The following is a 6822-nucleotide window of genomic DNA, read 5'->3' on the forward strand; positions in this document are numbered from 1 at the left end:
ATACATACATACACACATGCTAACAAACATGCATTTATACGCTTCAATGAACTTTTTAATAAGAAGGAAAACCTTTTCTTTCATTGGCTCATACATACGCTTGTATGTATATTTGTATGTATGTTTGTTTATTAGTATATGTGTTTGTATCTTTGCTCGTATGATTGTTTGTATGTATGTTTGTTTGTATGTACGCAGGCATGTATATAATGTGTATTTATAAAATTTAAAAGTATTTTTTTAATTAATTTTATTTTATATTTGAAAAAATTTTTTTCATCTTCTTGCATCTTGTTTGTATGGAGCGTTTTATGAACAGCAGGTACATAAACGTACAAAAGTTTGTATGTATATGTGTGTGTGTGTACGTGAATACGTTTCTGTGCATTTTCTTGTTCAATACTAAGACATGATGACATGTAAAACATGTTTGTTTGTATAAAAAATGTAAAATACAACATTTATACAAAGATACCGCATATACAATACAACGTACTTTTTGTGTGTTTGTGTGTACGTGTGTGTTTTGTGCACCTGTTTTGTATACGTCCGTGTGAGCAAGTTCGCTTTTGAGTTGGTAAACGTTTTTTTCATACCCTTAGAATATGTATGTGTGTACATGTGTTTATTTGTATACCTGTGTATGTTTATGTATGTGTGTATATTTATATAATGTTTGTATAATGTATATAAATATTTGTGTTTACGTATGCGTCTAAGAATGTGTGTTTGTATAAGTGTAGATAAATGAATGTGTCAATTTGTACGTATGTGTGTATGTGTGTATGTGTTTGTGTGTGTGTGTTGGGTTGCGTGTGTGCACGTGTTCGATTGTAAGATGAAGGAAGGTTCAAATGTCATAAACCATCGCCATTGAAGATGTTCTTGTTGATGTTTTCCTTCTTCTTCTTCTTCTTCTTCTTCTTCTTCTTCTTCTTCTTCTTATTATTATTATTATTATTATTGTTGTTGTTGTTTGCACACAATTGAAGTTACGTCATTACCCCCAGGCTCCTATTTATAGTTTACAAACATGATATGATTGCTAATGGTACTGTCCTCCTGTAAACTACAGATTTGATATACATATTTAAAAATGCACATACACGCACACACAAACACACGCACGCACACACGCACGCACACACGCACGCACACACACGCACACACACAACCAAACACCTTGCAATCATTTATTAATTTATAATGAACCAATGACACATGTCCCGGTTAACACATTGAAACCTGCGATACCCAAATACCTACCTATTGGGTATTTTTATGCACCTATGTATTTGGGCTTTTGTGTGTGTGTTGCGTGTGTGTGTATGTGTGTGTAGGTTGGTTATATGTGTATGTTTATATAAGTGTTTTGTATTCCGGTGAACATGTATTATGGTCTTGTATGGATTGTATTTTTTACTTTGTGAATGTTTGTTTGTTTGTGTGTGTGTGTTTGTGTGTGTGTGTTTGTGTCTGTCTACACGTGTGCATGTGTGTTTATGTATGTACATATATTTTCATGTTAGAACTATTACAAAAAATGGAAGGACTTTTTCTTTTTGATGTATGCCTACTTCATTATCTTAACTGATGAAAGCCAATTATATTAAATGTAGAAATTGGTTATAAACAAACTCATGCACACAGATACGCCTACATATATATGTGTATGTGTTTTTGTGTGTGTTTGTGTGCGTGTGTTCGTGCGTGAGTGTGTGTGTCACTCAGCAGTTTTGCGATTAGCATTGTATTGATTTATCTTATTGATGGGTGTAATTAATTTGCATAATAATGCAAACAACAACAACAACGATAATTACAACAGCAACAATACAACAATAACAACAACAACAATAATAATAATAATAAAGACAGTAATAATAATAATAATAAAAATTAGTAAAATGGTCGGTGCGTTCAACATATTAGCATAGCTCAATCATTAACAAACCCGCTATCTGCGCTTAAGATAAAAAGTATTGATGATGATTTCGATGACGATGATGATGAAGATGATGAGGGTGTTAATGACGTCATCATCGTCTTAATCATTATCATTAAATCTTCGTCTTTTCAACGCCATCATCATCATCATCGTCGTCTCCCTCACTTGCACGCTATCTATAATCAAGTCATCAAGCGAAGCATAATCCTTCATCATCATCATCTTTTTCTTCTTCTTCATTATTATCACCATCATCATCTTCATTATCTTCACCACCATAATCATCATCTTCTTCTTCTTTTTCTTCATCATCATCACCGTCTTCATCATCACCATCTTCGTTCTCATCTTGGTCATCGTCACCACCAACAAAAACAACAAAGGCTACATACATTTATGTAAACAACTACACTGCCTTTGCAATCTAAACCGGAAACGGAAATGGATAAATTTGTTGTTTATTATTATTTTTATTATTAATGGTGTCGTCGTTTGAAGTTGTAGCAGTTTCCAACCGGAAATGGTTAAGATGTTTGTCGGTGGTGGAGGTGCTCGATAAAACAGCAGCAATTAATTTAACATTATTATTTCAGTTACCTGCCAATACGCCTTACACTCTTTCTTGTACTCTTCCTAAATTTTTCCATTTCCTCTCTCTTTCTTTCTCTCTTTTTCTATCTTCCATCTTTCTCCCTTCTCCCTCTCTCTCTCTCTCTCTTTCATTGTATTTTTCTCTCCTTTTCTCCATTTCTAGTTTTTATTCTACCAATCCTTCATTTCTTGTAATTTCTTCTTGCTCTCTCTCTTTCTCTCTCTCTCTCTCTCTTTCTCTCTCTCTCTCTTTTTCCTAATTCTTTCTTTTTCTATCTTTCATTCCACTCTTTTTTGCTCCCTCTTTCTCTCTTCTTCCCTCTATATTTCATTTTCACATTCACATCATCAGTAATTAATTGGATGCAATTATTTCATTTGATCTGCTCTACAGCTTCTTCAACTCCGTTTTCAAACCGCACACTCACACACACACACACACACACACACACACACATAAACACAAACACACACACAAATACAGACACAAACACACGCAAATACATTTTTTGATATACTTATATTCTCACATATATATATATATAAATATAAATTAATAAATATAAATATATATATATAATTATATTGAATAATTATTCTTATCTATGCACGTATAAACGTTATACATACAACATACACACACACACACACACTTACTCACACACATACAGACAGACACACACAAACAAACAAACAGAGAAACACAAAAAACATAGAACATTAATCTGGCGGTATTACCCCAAAGATCTGGGGTATTATAAGGTTACGTCATATCACTACTACATAGTTTTGTTGTTGTTGTTGTTGTGGATGTTATTATTATTATTATTATTATTATTATTATTATTATTATTATTATTATGAAAGGATGTGTAACCTACTCAGGGGCATTGAAGTTCTCGTGGTGAACCTACTTTTTTTTCATCTTCACTCACGACATGTGTGTGTGTGTTTGTGTGTGTGTGTGTGTTTGTGTGTATGTGTCTGTCTCTGTCTGCGTGAATATGTGTCTGTCTGCGTGTCTGTATATATGTGTGTGTAGGCCTTTGTGTGTGTGCTTGTATGTATTTGAGTGTGTGTTTGTATGTGCGTGTGTGTGTGTGTGTGTATGTGTGTGTGTGTGTAGGTATGATCCCAAGCATGTGGGTTCAGCTTTCAACATTGTTTAACTCTCAATATGCAAATTAGAAGAAAAATATATAGAACATAAGTGGTTAAATAATGTAGTATTGAGAGTAGTATATCAGTACATACGTATATACGTACAAACATGCATACATACATACATGCATACATACATACATACATACATACATACATACATACATACATACATACATACATACATACATACATACATACATACATACATACATACATACATACATACATACATACATACATACATACATACATACATACATACATACATACATACATACATACATACATACATACATACATACATACATACATACATACATACATACATACGTGCATACTTGTGAGTTGATGTATATGTGCAAACATTAAATCAATCAACCTTGTTGTCATTATCTAGCAATAATTTAATTAATATTAATAACAAATAATAATAATAATATTAATAATAAAAGTAATAATAAGCAATCGTCATCATCCCCATCAGCAGCTTACACGTGTGCGAATTTGAATTCAATTGATGACGTAACTTCTACAAAAGATTCTATATAAGATATGATAACTTGTAATATGTTCATTGCGCAACTCAAGGGCGTTCCTATACACTCTCTTACTCTCTCTTTCTTTCTCTTTCTCTCTCTATCTCTCTTTCTCACACACTCACACACGTACACACACAAAAACACACACACACGCACACAAAGCACGCACATAAAAAATTCTTGGTAGATACAAAACACTTGAGCTTGTGTTGAACTCTTGAGGGATATTTATTTAGTATTTCATTATATATATTCGAGCTTTTAAATCAAATAACTCTTTAATATTCATATAATTAATAATAATAATAATAATTCTATAATAATAATAATAGCAATTATAATATAATAAAAATGTGAAGAAATGTGAATGTTATATGTGTATGTTGAGCGGCATATATAAGTTTATAAGAATTTCTTTCGAGGGTAGCTGTTGTGGGAATTCATTACTTCTATAAACTTCAAGTACGTATTAACAATGTTATTATTTTATTACTAACAATTTCAATTATTTAATTAATTCATTAATTGATTAAATAATTCATTCATTCATTCATTCATTTATTCACTTATTCATTCATTCATTCATTTTTTAAGTCAGCCATGGGTGCAAACGCGATCCGCCAATTCACAGGTCAGTTGAATAAACTGTTTGATTCTTACGATAAAGATCGGAACGGGTATTTAACGAGAAACGAAGTTGATTCCATGTTCGTTGAGATCAATAACAATTGGACGCTGGATAATTTCCTGGAGAGAAGAAAGGTGATTCGTTGGCTAGTTTGTTTGTTGGTTGGTTGACTGGCCGGTTGGTTAGATGGCTGGTTGATTAGTTGGTTGGTTAGTTGGTTGGTTGGTTGGTTGGTTAGTTGGTTGGTTGGTTAGTAGGTTGGTTGGTTGGTTGATTGGTTGGTTAGATGACTGGTTGGTTGTTTGATCGATTAATAGGTTGATTGGTTGGATGGTTAGTTTGTTTGCTGGATGCTTAGTTGATTGGTTGCTTGTTTGTTGGTTGACCGGCTGTCTGGTTGAAGATTTTCAAAATTCAACTTTACAAAAAAATACCAAAATTTATTATCAAAGTTTGTCGTTATTTATTTAAACTTTTTTCTTCAAAAATACAACAATTTTCTTTTTAAAAATTATTTTTTCATAGAATTTTGAAAAGAGGCTGGATAGAAATAAAGATGGAAAGATAAGTCGGGATGAATACCTTACTGGGATTTTAGATGCTTTCCAAGGATATTACGATATATTCAGTGGCGCTATTATCAAGATAATATTTGTGTGAATGTGTGTGTGTGTTTGTTTGTGTGTGTGTATTTGTGTTTGTGTGTGTGTGTGTCGAGTTTGAAACCGTTTGTGAGGTGTGTTTGTTTGTGGGCTCGAGTTTGAATGCGTGTAGATGATTTAGATTAGGATGTCTTTAATTGTGTTATCGTCAATATTGTTGATGCGTTTGTGTGTGTGTGTGTGTATGTGTGTGTGTATGTGTGTGTCTTTGTAGGAGTGTATGTGTATGTGTGTGCTTGTAGGAGGGTATCTGTGCGTGTGTGTGTGTGTAACTTGTTTTTCAAATTCTAACATTAAAAGATTGACTAATGATAATAGTATAGCCTATGCTTTGCATCCGTTATTACAAAGTGAAATAATTTTTTTTGTTGTGTTAGTGATCATTGGTATAATTGAAAGTCAAAATAATTTTAAGCAATAAGATAATAATATAATAATAATAATAAATAATAATAATAATAAATGATGATGATGACGATAAGAATTATAGTGGTGAGTAAAGTTACCCATCATCTTCATCCTCATTCTCACATCATCATCATCTTCATCATCACCTTTATTATCATCTTCATCATCATCATCATCATCATCATCTTCATCATCTTCTTCATCATCATCTTCATCATCTTCTTTATCATCATCATCTTCATCATCATCATCATCGTCGTCATCATCAAAAGCTACACGTGATCAAGGAAAAAAATACTCAAAAAGTATTTAATCGATGACGTCATAACTATAGAAGACTCCATATAATATATGATAGCAAGAATGTTGATCGTTACATAATTCAAGTTCCTTAAGTGTGTTTGTATATAATGTATGTGTATGTATGTATGTGTGTGTGCGCGTGTGTGCGCGCGTGTTTGGGTTTGTGCTACTACTATTAATATAAGGGTTTTGGGGTTTTTCTTACACTTGCATGCGACAAGTGTTTTGCGAGTATTATGCTTTTTCATCCCTTTGATGTTTTTTGCTCGTTCGTTCGTTCGTTCGTCATTCGTTCGTTCGTTCGTTCGCTCGTTCGCGCGAACAACGGAATTGGACGATAAGAGTTTTGAATCTGATGATGATTGTGTTGTTGTTGTTGTTGTTGAGGATGATAATGACAGCAATGAGAATGGTAACGACGTCTTTAAATATATTCTTGAATGAGATGACATGCCATAAAAATAAAATTAATTACAGATATGTATATTTGTATATATATATATATATATATGTGTGTGTGTGTGTGTGTGTGTGTGTGTGTGTGTGTGTGTGTGTGTGTGTGTGTGTGTGTGTGTGTGT

The sequence above is a fragment of the Helobdella robusta genome (assembly GCF_000326865.2).
Source record: "Helobdella robusta unplaced genomic scaffold HELROscaffold_26, whole genome shotgun sequence".
Taxonomy (NCBI): Eukaryota; Metazoa; Annelida; class Clitellata; order Rhynchobdellida; family Glossiphoniidae; genus Helobdella; species Helobdella robusta.